Source organism: Theobroma umbraticum, unplaced genomic scaffold, assembly GCF_002168275.2.
Source record: "Theobroma umbraticum cultivar Fairchild unplaced genomic scaffold, ASM216827v3 scaffold_146.0, whole genome shotgun sequence".
In the NCBI taxonomy this organism is placed as follows: domain Eukaryota; kingdom Viridiplantae; phylum Streptophyta; class Magnoliopsida; order Malvales; family Malvaceae; genus Theobroma; species Theobroma umbraticum.
The window spans coordinates 4501106-4514528 of NW_018397265.1; positions in this window are offsets into that span (position 1 = coordinate 4501106).

Below are 13423 nucleotides of genomic sequence, written 5' to 3' on the forward strand. Positions count from 1 at the left end.
ATACAAGATTTCATATAATAGTTAAATAATATAAATAGAAAAAAGAAGATAAAAGAAAACTTTACCTCCTCTTAATTTTACACAATGATGGTGAGTGATCTCTGTCTTTCTTTTTCCAAACTCATAAGCTTATAAATCTCTTTTGAAGAATAAGGTGTGCTTCTATGGTGAGTTACTAGAAAAGGGAAATAAAAATTAAAAGATAGAAAAGAAAAGAGAAAAAGAAAAAGAGAAATAGATGTAGAGAAACTTAAATTAGGGTAAAATTAAGTAGGTTTGTAAGGTTATTTTATTTTTTTATTTATATTAATTATTAAATAAAAAATTTATTTTAAGTAAGTCATTAATAATATATAATAAATAAAAATTTTCAAAAATTTTGAGGGGGCCATTGATAAAATATATATAAGAAATAAATATTTTTAAAAATTTCGGGGGGGACCGTGGTTGGCTTACCCTCCGCCCCTGGGCATGGTTGATGTCTATAACTATAATTATATTTAAAGAAAACCTTAAAGGGCTCTTGCCTTGATGCTTGGCAGCATTCTTAATTTAACACGTGGTTTAAGTTTTTAGGACATGAACTAGAGGTCTAATGACATTAGGTTCATAGTTGAGTTTTTTGGACATGACCTTGAACTCTGATAGAGCTAGGTTTGGGCTTGACATTTGGTAAAGTTCTTGATTTGAGATCTAATGGAAGTAGGTTTTTGGAGCGTGGGTTTGAGGTCTGATGAGATTGAATTCGTGGTTGGATTTTTAAGACATGGACTTGAGGTCTAATGGGATTGGATTTAGATTAGATTTTTTTTCTTTCATGGTTGATGTTCTAGATTTTCTGTAACTTTTTATATATGGATATTTTTCTTGATTCCATTATTTATTATTCTCATATCATATTTCAGTGTTAAATATAACTAATACAAAGTGATGCAAATCAGCTAGCTAAAGATAGAATTTTATTTAAAGTTTTGTTTTGTCGTAAGGCTATTTATAGGTGTGTTTTTTTATGGAAGTAGCACCACAAATACTACCATGATGATTATAGTAACAATAGTTATATATTTTGTAGATGTCAATGTATACCAACAATTAAATATAATAATATAATTACTACTATATATTTTTTTCACAAAATGTATTCTACTCAATTGAAATAAAAATTACCATCTCAAGCTTATCGCATATATAGCAAACTAGTTTGCTTTATATCCAAAATATTTTTTTCGAATGTCATAGTGGCGAGAAAAAAAGTTATCAATTTTTGTTTTGGTGTTATGGTTGATTATGTGATATATGATTGATCTGGTTTTGATGTTATGGATGGTATTTGAAATTTTTTATGGTTGATGATGTGATATGGTGGTGTATTTAATTATGGTTGAATTTATTATAGTTTATGATTGTGGATGATAATTATCAATTTAGTGATCTTGAATTTTATTATATTTATGATTTTTTATGGTAAATTAGAATAATAAAATTATATTTTAATTAATTCATTTTAATCGTTTTTTAATTGTATTAATCGTATCCATATAAATCATATAAATTTTAATTGTGTAAATTAATTATGTTATGTCGTATAAAATTTAATCTCACATGTTTAATACACGAGTTAATTATGTTGCATCATATTACATGGTTATTAAACGTGTTCATTGCTTTTTAAAAAAAAGTATGTATGTATATGTTTAAGATCTTGACACGATCAATTAATCATGTTGTGTTCATGTTTACTCAAATAATCGTTAATACCCTATGTTTATACAACACTGATAACTCTAGAATATAGAGTTCTCTCTCCAGATTTTGGGTACTAAAATAGCTAAATCCTTGAGTTTTAAGTATAGTTTTAAATAGTTTTCATTGTTTTTCTTTAATTAGCTTAAAGCATGTTAAGTCAAATTAATTCAAGCTATTTTAATTCATTTGTATGTTAAAAATGCATATTTTTAACTACGACTGTTTTAGTTCCTATGTCTTGAAAGTCGTCAATAGCAAAAGGGATCAAGTGGCAAAGAAAAGTGCAAGTATGGCTACGGCTTCTCTTGACCATGCTATAGTATATCTAGCATAAGTTGTGCTATAGAAGTCTAATCAAAATTATTCTTAGGCCAATAAAAAGCTAAGAGGCAGAACTATAATCTTCATGTTTTTCATTTTACCTAGATCAACTTTAAAATAAGAGAAAATCAAGTTGCAAAAGAAAGTTCTACAGTAGGGTCAGCATAAGAGAACATGGCATCGTGGCCTTGAATGGCTATGGCCGTGGCATTGGGATGCCTCCTCTTCCCTTACAAGTACCAACAAGCATGGTGCCATGACACTAGCCACGTAGCTTCGAGATGCCCTAATGCCACAAGCTCCCATACAACAACCAGCAAGCATGGTGCTACAGCGCCAACAAGTGAATTTTAATTTTTTTATTTTCTTAATTTTTTCATTTGAGGGTTTTCAAGGGAGTATAAATAGGACTTTTTTAATGGCTAAAAATGGGGTTTTGTAGAGTAGCTTTTTATAGAAAAAGAGACTTTTTACAAAAAAAAAAAGAAAGAAATCAAGGAAGATTAAGCTTTCAAAAGCAACTAGAACTTGTTTATCTTCCTATATTTATTTTTCTCTCTCTTTGTTTAACTATAAAAATGGTTTATTTTCTTAAGATGTTGATGTTTGTTGTAGAAACTATGAACTAAATTACTTTTTCTAAGATTGTGGTTGATCTCAACATGTGATTTGAATTTTTTGTCTCTCTTTTACTTATTATTAATGGGTATTGACTTGTTTATTATAAATCTATACTTATTATTTCTTATTAACTGATCAAAAATTAGATTGATTTGAGTCTCTAAATGCAACTTGACAAAAAGAGTTTACAATAGACTAAGATTTGAATAGCATGTATTCATTTCATGTAGAGATTAGATGATTTGATTAGTATTTAGGATAAATATATACCTAAGTACCACATATAGCCACATTTAGAGTATGAGCTTAGTGACCTTTCCTTAATTGATTCACATAAACATATAGTGAATTAATTATGAGAGGTATTTGTACAAGAATCTTAATAGAGACTTGTAGATGAATTTAAACTCTAGGTTAGCAATTCAACCCATTAATATAAAAATAAAAAAAGAGATTAATTCCAAATGAATTGTTGAGGGATACCATGATCCTAGGCTTTCAATCAACTACTTTTCTTGTAATTTTTAGTCTTTATTCCTTAGTGTAGCATTGTTAATTAAATTTATTCTTTAATTAATTTTCAAACTTTTTGTTTGGACGCCTCACAAAAAAGGTCAAGAGTCTACACCATAATTCTCACTTAATGTTGCAATACCAAACAACATTAAGTCATCTGTAAAACATACATGGGAAAGAGTAGGACCATTCCTGATCAAACGTAATGGCTTTCAATCCCCTTTGTTCATTGCATTATTAATTAGGTGTGATAATTTCTCTATAGTACAAATAGATAAAAAGAAAATAGGTCACCTTGGCGGATACCTCTTGTGGGATAAAACACCTCTAAATTTTTGTCATTCCAAATAATGGAGAAAGTGAGGGTTGTGACAATAAACATAATGAGATTTATCCAACTATCTAGCAAACCAATTTCCTCCAATGTCTCTTGAATAAAATTCTATTTTAGCCTATCATAGGCTTTCTCCAAGTTTATCTTTAATGCTAATGCTCTTCTTTCCATTTCATCAATCTCATTATGTGTGCTACTTCCTAGGCTATGATGATGTTGTCTATAGCATGTATTCCTGAAATGAAGCTACATTGATTTTTGCCAACAATATCATTAAATAACGGTCTCAAACAATCAACATAGACCTTACTGATGGTTTTCAACTTGACTGAGCATAAGCTAATTGGTTGAAACTGGGTGATTTTTCAAGCTTTTCCCTTAGGAATTAGTGTTATCAAGGTACGATTAAGTTCAGCAGGGAAAGAACTAGATGTATATGCATTTTGTATCATCTTGATTATATCTAATCCAATATAGTCCTAGTTTTTATCGAAGAAGGTTACTGGGAATCCGTCAAATCTTGGACTTCTATTTAGACTCATGTCCAATACTGTTTTCTTCACCACTTTTGGAGTTACAGGTTTAGAGAGTTCTATATTTTTCCTATCATCCAACTTCAAGTGCAGACTAGGTGTGAGTGTCGCACTATCACCATCATCCTTATACAGGTCATGGTAAAACTTTAATACAAGCTTTTCTACTTCAAGTGGATCATAACACCATGAATCATCATCCTTTTTGAGGACCAAGATTTTATCCCTCTTTTGCCTACCTTTCATTGCACTATGATAAAACTTCGTATTTGCATCCCCATGTTTTAGCGAATCAAGTTTACCTTCTATTGCAACATAGTTTCTTCCTAATAAAGGATTAAATTATATTCTTCCACCAACACAACCTCCAAACGTTGCAAGTAATCATTGTGTCTTTTGTCTAATTGCAATTGAATTCCTTTGAGTCATGCAAGTGTTCATCTCTTCTGCCCATGAATGGTCTTATACGACTCAAATTTCCATTGATTTAAAAAATCTGATAATTTTCTCAATGTCGCAGCTATATTTGTTCCATCAAAGCTCCAATTTTCACTTACAAATTTTTTAAAGCCAGGGTTGGACATTTATGCTAATTCGAATCTAAAACCTTTATATATTCGATCAATTTGTGCATCACTGTGGCATTGAACCAATACAGGGTGATGGTCTGAATGGATTCATGGTAGATTTATTACATGAGTTTTCCAAAAGAGGTCACACCAAGCTTCATTGACTATTGCTTTATTTAGCCACACTCTAATATAGTCCACACCATCCCTTTTATTACATTAGGTAAATTTAGGTCTTGCTGCATTCAAGTCAAATACTTTACAGCATTTCATACGGTCATTCATCTAGTTACACTAGCTTAGGTTCATACTTTTCCTTCTTCTCTTCTCATGTGGGGAAGCGACTTGGTCGAAATCTTTTACTATCATCCACAAGAGATCATGTACTTCACTAGTTGCATATAGTGATTTCCATAGTCTTCTCATTTCCTTTGTTATGGGGTTCCCATACACTGTTGTTAAAAGCCAATTAGTTTTTGAATTCTAAACTAAAATGTGAATCAATTATGATGAGAAAACCAATATCTCTAGTTGAATTACATTCACATCCCAAAGTATCTATTTCCCTCTTGAGAAACCCTTTTTTCTCGACCCGAAAATAGTTTGGCAAACCAATGCGTTGACATATCTTGTTGGCCTTGTCATTTGAGATTCTCGACTCTAGGATGATGACTATGTAAAGTTTGTATAGCCTTATCAAATGCTTCACATTCGTAACACATCTTAGAGAGATATCTTCCTTTACATTCCAACTTAAAATGTTATACATTCTAAAATAATAAAAAGCTTATAAAAGAGATAAAGTTTATAAAAAAAAACCAGGCAACTAAGGTAAAAACATTAGCAATTTAATCTTGCATAATGTCTTCTTCTCTTATCTCTAACTTCAGGGCCATTGAAGTGGTGCCTCAACAGTTTTGGTCACATGTCCTTCCTTTTAATTCATTTTCTTCCTTTTCCCTTCCAACTCCATTAACCCCGACCCCAACACTATCTGAAATTGCTCCTTGTGTTAGAAGGGGATTAGTTATAGTAGCTAAGAAGAGTTCATGATGGGGTGGTTTCATTGTCTCCATCTCTTTTAATATTTTTGAGTTTTCTTGTCTGTTCCCATCTAGTAATACAAATTTTTGCTTAGGTTGGTTTCTTTTCGTAATTGTTAAGGCAGTCTCAAATGAAGCTATTTTGACACCGTTGGGAACTAGCTCTTTCCATACTGCTTTAGATGTATTTATTTCTCTATTTGATGCAAATGCAATAGCTTGAAGAGAGTCTTTTAAAGCTTCTTTGTTTTTGATTGCCACAATACTTTTCCCTTTACTACCAATGACTTGCATTAGGACTTCTGTTGTTTAATTTTCTACCCACACAAGTATATATATCACAAAAATAATACAATGATGAGTAAAGTGTTGATCCCATAAGGAATTGACTTAATTTTTACTATTAATTACTAAAATTACTGACCCTAATTTTATCTGAATAATAAAAATTGAATTAAAAATAAAACAAAATTAAACTTAAAAACTAAAACTAATCTAAATTTACTTAGCAAAATTATTTTATTAGACTTGATTGACTTCTAGATTTAAGATTATGATGTCCTTCAATAACTTCATCTGATTATTGTCTCTCTCTTTCTTAATTTAGATTAATGGATTAAATTGCTAACCTAAAATCCTAAATTATTTACAAATCTTTGTTGAGTTTTTTATAAAAATATTTCTCTCAATTAACTTACTATATGTCTATGCAAATTAAATTGAAGAAAAATTCATTAAGTTCATGTTCCAATCCTGGCTACATATGGCGCATAAGTGTATGCTTATCCTATATACAAATCAAATCACCTAATCAACTAAATGCATTCGATCATCTATTATTCTATTCAAGGTCTACCTAAATCTCCTTCATCAAAGTTTACTTTAGGTTTCTAAATCAATTTAAGTGGTGATCAGGCAATTAGAAGCATTAAGAATAGAATGGAATAAACAACTTAAAACCATAAAATATAAGCAAAATGGAGATAAATAAATCAGACTACATATTGAGTTCAATTGTAATCTTAGGTAAATAATTTAGTTCCTCATCAAGTCACACATCATCATCAAATTAAGTTTAATCATAAAACTAAAACCAAGAAAATAAAAGAACAACAAGAATTGTAATCTTTATCTCCAAATCTTCTTGAATCTCTTGATTTCTACTAAGCTTCAATGAGACTTTTCAATCATGTTATGGCTCGATTCTCAACTCTTAATTTGGTGTTTCGTTGTTCTCTCCAAAAGTCCTTCGAAAGGTTATTTTTATAGGATTTTGAAGTTAGGCCAAGTTGGATGAAGAAAGAAATCAATTTCAGCTAAGTAGCCTCGACCATTTACTTAGCAAAATTAGTAATTGGTCTAAGACTACTACAGTGCTTCAATTTTGATAAGATTTTTGATAACTTTTTAGGTCGAATTGAGCAAAGTGGTACACATAAAAATTGTAGATTTTTCTCTTATCTTTTCAATGGTCTAAGAATCATCTCATTTGTAGTTCTATAAAGAGAGTATTATCAAAATACCAAAACATATGTAGTGAAAGTTTGCACCTTCCATTAAAATTTTTCTTCCATTAAATACCTATAAAAGCACAAATAAATCAATAACAACCTCTCTTAATCACATTAACACTAAATTAAGCATAAAATTAACTATGATTAGATTGACTCACCTAAACTAATTAACTTAAAATAATTTAAATAAAGCCTATTAATTTCTATGCATTACTACAAAATCTAAACTAAATTACTATTAGAATTAAGTCCAAATAAATCCATATCTTAGAGTTATCAGCTTCCCTTTCCAATGTTGCTGGAACAAACTCATTATCTTGGAGATTTTTGTTTTCATTCTCCAAAATGAGGAAACGAGAACCAGATTTAGAACCTTCTTTGGAATTGCCTTCTTAAGGTAAACCTCTTAACTTAGGCTTATAAACACCCTTTATACGGCTACATGTGTTCTTTCTGAAAGATTTCTTGGCCACCATTCATGGCCCAAATTTGAGAGATTCATGCTCTTTTGTTGGCTATTTCTTTTCCTCCACCAGTTTCATTGCTTGTTCTTCTGAATAACCCTATTGCTTTTTCTGTTTAATTGGACAAAGTTGTATGTTGTGACTAAACTAACCACAGTGGAAACATAGAATTGTTAAACCTTCATATTCTAGTTTTTTCCATCTTCCTCTTATGTAGACCTTGGGAATTAGGGGTTTAGTTAGATCAAGTTCCACACACATTCTAACAAATTTGCCTTTCGTGGCATAAGACATTCTGTCGACCTTTAAAGTCTTTAAAATGTTCCCAATCTTTGACAGTACATCTCTGTCATGGCATACTTGGAAGTCTGATCCATGCTGCAACTGAATCAATGGACGCTTCATCAGACCCAAAGCCCGGTTTCCATCATCTAATGGTGAGATAGTGCCTAGTAATAATCTAGGGTCCATCCGAAAAAACATAGTTGTAGTATGTGTTTTTGCTAAACTTGAAACAATAATAACCATTGTCCAAGTCAACAGCTTGAAACTCTCTTTCTAATGACCACAATTATTTCACTTTATTGCATAGATATGTATAGCTTATATCTCTCCCCAACAGCTTTACGATTAGAGTTTTCCTCCAAGGTTTTTTTATCCTTCTTTTTTCTTCTTTAGTAAGACTGACATAAAGCCCATCTATTTTTTAGGCCAATCTTATCATCATCCAACTCAAGATTCTTTACGAATTGGTCTTCTTTTTCTGAATCATTGCTGTCAACATCAGTTCCTAGACCATCATGCATTAGGACATTGTGATACGAAGACTTTGGAATGTCATCTGGCATTGGATAGTTCTGATCATCCACATCAATGGAACTGTAACTTTTTCCATTATTATTCAGTCTAGTTCATCCCCTTTTGGATCCCATTCTAATCAATTCCTATCACAGACTTCCAACAGCATTCGTTGGAGGGACCCTTGATAAGTTTGCCTCCATGCTAGGTAAAACTAAGGTTTTCAAGTTTTAGTGTAAGATAGCAAGTTCGATTCTAATTTATTGTTTAGGATGTCATTATTTGATTTGGCATCAAGCTCAATAAGATATTTTAGATTTTCAAATGATTTAGCTCTTTATTTAATTTAATTTAAAATTCCTTGAGAGTTTATATTCCTATTTCTTATTATCTCTTTTATATTTTTTAAGATATTTAATTAAAAATTATTTATTAAATATTTCGATTACATGATAAATGTAATAGAATTACAATTATTTGTAGTTAAGAGCTAATTACAAGAAAATTATCTAAAAGTTTTCATTAATTAAACATAATAAAAATTTTATTCCTTAATTGCAAATTTTACTATGACAATTAATTAATTACAAAGGGTTTAGGGTAGCAATTTAAACAAAACAAATTATCTTAACTTAGTTGGTAGAGTATTTCAATCTCACAAGCTGCATATCCCAACTATTACACTATTATTTTTGTTTTCTTTTTCATTTTTTGCCTTCCATAATATAGTATGGTATGGTATGGTATTGAAAGTACCTTAGTATGAAATTAATTTATCCTTATTTTATCTCTGCTGTTTGTTTTATTTCTCAATTTCACCTTTAAATGAATATTGTTTAGTCATAACTATCTCTTTAACCTAAAAGCTCTAACTTATTTGCCCTTCAAGGGATTGACATTTTACCTTTAGTCTAAAAATACGTCTTGAATAGACACATATCAATTCTTAAAAATATGCATAAAAATGTCAAAAAATATAAAATATATTAAAATAATTTATTTATATACTTTTAACTTAATGTCGTAAATGCTCATTTTTCTTCTTATTGTATCTCAATCTCATGTCACCACCACTATTTTTATTCTAAATAAATATAGTTAAAAATCTATACTAAAAAAGGTATTTATATTACGTATATACTAGTCTTCATCATGTAAATACACGACATGTTCAAAGGTTTAAATAAATGGGTACTAAACGGGTCATAGATTATACCGGTATATGATAACATGATTAATTAATTATATCTTAGGCAAGTCTTGCATGAGTTAAATGGATTTGACGTGGTTAAAATACGATTTATTCTTATCTTAATCGTGTCAACACAATTATATTAAATCTAAACCCGCTTAAGACGTATCATGTTGTTGTATTGTGTACAAAATAATCAAGTACCCTAACCTAAGTATTGGATCCACTAAAAATTAGGATAAACCTCACCTTAATAGGCTCCTATTACTAAAAAGAATGCTATGACATCAAAATCTTATTTCAAATAATAATAAAAAATAAAGCTAAATATTTATTTTGGAATTTAATATTTATCCAAAATGTTCATCATGGGATTCAACTTATTTGTTCGTTCAAATGATAAAACAATCTTTTCAATTTTATTCATTTAAAGGAAATTGAAGATAGAAATTAGACATAATATCTAAAAAAAATTTTAAATTATTTAAGAAAATTAAAATAAGTTATTATTCTTTTATTACATTCAATTGAATCTGTATACTTTTTTTTGAGGTCAAATAAACTCTTATCACTAATAGTTAACTAACTGTTATTAATAAAAATATCACTTATCACTTTATACCATGTGATGCTTATATGACATGATAACATATCGTAAAGGATGGTAATGTGGTATAATAATATAATCATATGACATTTTTATCTTTTATGTTAACGTCATTTCAATGCCACGTGGATATAAAATAACTAATGATGTTTTAATTAATAGTTAATTATTAGTTATAAGAGTTTGTTTAACTCAACCATAAACGTAAAGACTTGATTAAACGTAATAGATGAATAAAAACTTATTTAAATTTTTTTAAATAATTTAAAAAATTTTAAAATATTATACTTAAAACAATTAATAAATTATTATTAATAGAATTAAGAGATTCACGTTTATATTTGTTAAGAATTATTTTTATGTGATTATTGCTGGTCTCATTAACTACATTTGTGATACTTTTTGTTATCGTTTAAAAGATTATATCCTAAATTGAGTAAAATAATATATTGAACTCTAAAATAAAAAAATTAACAAATGTTAAATTGTAAGATAAACATTTTGTCCAAAAGTATCTATTAAGGCGTTAATTAGACCCAGCGTTCCCCACCAAGTTTTTGAAGAAATTCTGTCATCTAATGCATATATGAAGTTTCCTACTCTTATCTTTATGGCTTTCTTTTTCTTTTTCCCCTTTTTGTTTTCCCTATCAATTGTCATGAAATTTCCAATTTGTTTTTTCTCCGCTTTCAATCATATTCGAATACTTAACTTATTAATTAATACTTTATACCTCTACTTAAAAGCATTAAATCCAAATCCCTTTCTTTCAATTAAAAAAAAAAAAAATCTCATGTGTACTCTACCAACATTACCAACATGCCAATTCTTTTCCCCCTTTTGTTTTCCTTGTCAATTGCCATGAAATTTCCAATTTGTTTTTTCTCTGCTTTCAAGTCTAACATGTACTCACCTTTGAGTATTTAACTTATTAATTAATACTTTATTCCTTTACTTAAAAGCATTAAATCCAAATCTTTCAATTAAAAAAAAAAATCTTATGTGTACTCTACCAACATGCCAAAATAAAAAAAAAATTTCTCATGTGTACTTTACCAACATGCTAAAAGGGACATAAATGAAGTGTTAGGTAAGTAATATATATATTTTTAATAATTGAAAGAAAAGTGATTCAAATTTTAATTTTTAGATAGAGGATAGTGTGTGAGACAAATGTTGGAGTGCGTTAGGTAAGTGATACTTGAGGCGGACACTTCAACAAACTTTTCCATGCACTTTTCAGTGGGTCTCAAATATTAATAAATATTTTTTTCATTTTTTATGTGAAAAAATATTCTCAAATAAGTAGGTTGCTTCAACTCTCCATTTACAACATAAAATGTTCAGTTTTTTCACTTGTTTTTCTTTCAAAATTTAAAAAAATAAAAATGTATTTAGATATTAATAATAAATATTATTTTCTTTAAATATTAAAATAGTTATAATAATTTAAAAAGTATTAAACTATTTAAAAATTTAATTTTTTTATTTTTTATTACATTTAATCAATTTTTTATATTTTTATTTTAAATTAAATAATTTATTATAATTAATATTAGTTGAAACCTCATATATGAAAATATCAAGTTGTTATGTCATTATCAATATCAACATTTTATATCATTTTTTATTATCACATATTAATATGACATAAATATATGTAATATCCAAAAATACTAATTTTGCAAAAGGATAAAAAAGGAATTAGAACAATTAAAGCTTTAAGTAATATTACAACAATTAAAACTCCATTTAGTCAGCTAGATTTAATAATTATTATTGGTAAGAAAATGGTAATTTTTGTTCTTTTTCGTTTTAAACTCAAAGAGAAAAGAGAGAGAAGGGAGATTGTCGCCAGCTGGTAGGCACCGGAGACTAGGGGATCAGCTTGATGTAAGGTCAAATCGGGCATGACCATGGCAACTTGCGCCTCGTCGGCGGGGAGACATTGGCTAAAATAAGCTCAATCTGGTTGGCTAAGGGCAAATTTGACTTGTTGAGGTCGAAATTGGTCGTGATGAAGCAGCTTAGAGCCAACGTAACCGTGGGGGACTCTCCTCTGCCTTTTCCTTCCTACATTCTGGTCTCCCCTCTTCCCTCCCTTCACCCAAAAGTTAGAAACGTAAAAGGCGCTCATTCAATTGCCTCCTTTCCAATTAACAAAAATGTTTGTCTTTCTTAATAATTAACATTTTTCATGACACTTATTTCGAAATATTTTCTGTGCGTAGCACTTTATTTTAATTCCTGTAGACATATGCTTTTTGTTAGTGGGGCTTATGATGAGATTCCTTGCTGTTTGCTCTCCCAGTGAAAGGTTTTGTTTTTATTACATGTGGGCCACCCTAAAGTCACTGCTGATGTGGATGATGGATGAGTCTGAATCCTCTTCCTTGTCCTTTAGTGTTCAAGACTATTTACAAAGTAAAGTCTTGAATGCACTAAGTCCATATGAGAGAGTGTACTTCTGAAATTGTCTTGATTCGAACAAAATCTGAGGATATTTTACCATATTTAAAAAAACTTTAAAACTTATTTTTAAAGACATATTTCTTTAAAAAAGATTTTAAATCATTTTTAAAAAAATTAAATAAGTTTTTATCATTTATTACAATCAAATCAAATTTTTAGATTTTTATTTTAAATCATATAAATTTTTATAATTAAAAATTAATTAACAATTAAAATATTACTTATTATTTTTTATTTAAATAATATTAAAATAGATATTATATGATTATATTACCATGTTACATAAATATCTATAATAAAATGACAACATGTTATTTAATACAATGAATATATTATATTAATATTATGTGATATGAAATGATAAGTAATATTTTGATTATAAATAATTAATTATAAAAATATAAAAATTTAATTAAATATAATAAAAAATAAAAAATTATTTAAATATATCAAAATTGGAAAGATTGGTTGGAAACAATCAGTGCAATCAACTTTTTTAACAAAATAAGATTATGCCATGTGCAAAAAAATATAAAAAAAATGGAAGAAAAATCTTTACAGATTTGAACATGCAACACTCAAAATTAAAAAAGAAAAAAAAATAATAATGTGGAGAGTGTGATTGAATAGTTACTGGGGCCCATCAATCTCTATTTTCTTTGCACGGCTAACTCTTATTTTGAACCATTTCGA